The sequence below is a fragment of the Chaetodon auriga genome, chromosome 6 (genome assembly GCF_051107435.1).
Source record: "Chaetodon auriga isolate fChaAug3 chromosome 6, fChaAug3.hap1, whole genome shotgun sequence".
Taxonomy (NCBI): Eukaryota; Metazoa; Chordata; class Actinopteri; order Chaetodontiformes; family Chaetodontidae; genus Chaetodon; species Chaetodon auriga.
Genome location: NC_135079.1, coordinates 28,543,211 through 28,543,915, shown reverse-complemented (window position 1 = coordinate 28,543,915; position 705 = coordinate 28,543,211). Strand labels below are relative to the sequence as shown.

At 34.8% G+C, this 705-nt stretch overlaps 1 protein-coding gene across 2 annotated transcripts in view; it reads right to left on the bottom strand.

Moving 5' to 3' along the window:
• trabd (TraB domain containing) overlaps positions 1–705 on the bottom strand; it is a 61,488-nt gene that overhangs the window by 59,458 nt on the left and 1,325 nt on the right. The gene's annotated exons all lie outside the window — the stretch shown is intronic.

The following is a 705-nucleotide window of genomic DNA, read 5'->3' as shown; positions in this document are numbered from 1 at the left end:
TAATTATTGAGCTAAGATAGCAGCTACGTGCTGACAAAATTATATATATATTTCTTTTCTTTTTTTTTTAAACACATTACTATAGCGCATATCTTTGAATGAAAGCAATCTACATGCTCCAGTTCAAACATAACAATCTTACTTTTACTAAGATGGAAGTTCTGTATAAACATACTTGTGCACTGATTTTCAGTCTTCTCCACTCCCACTCTGTCTTCTCCATGGACTTTACTAATAGTGGATGTTACCAAGCTGTCACTCCGTTCGAGACTGTTCATTAGAGACATGTCTAATATCTTTCAACATAGGCTCTGAGATTCAGTTTAACAGCAAACAAAACTTTTGGATTTACAAGCAAAACTTTGGGATTCAAAACCAAAACTTTTGGATTCGCAAGCAAAATGTCTTCATTTCTACACAAACGATCTAGATTTGCATTAATACATTTGTCAATAGTTTTGTTCTCAAATCTATTTTTGATATGGAAGCTTTGCTCTCAAACCTATTGTTTGATTGGATAATAAGGACACAAAAGTAACTCCATAACCCAGATCCAGCAGTTAATACTGTGCGTTTAAGGTATTGTGATTAATTAGGTGGTGATTATCCATGACTGCCCCAGGAAGCAGCAGTACATCATATGGGGCAAATCCCTTTCTTGCACAGAGCATATAATTTGTAAGACTTTCATAATTGTGCCATGCA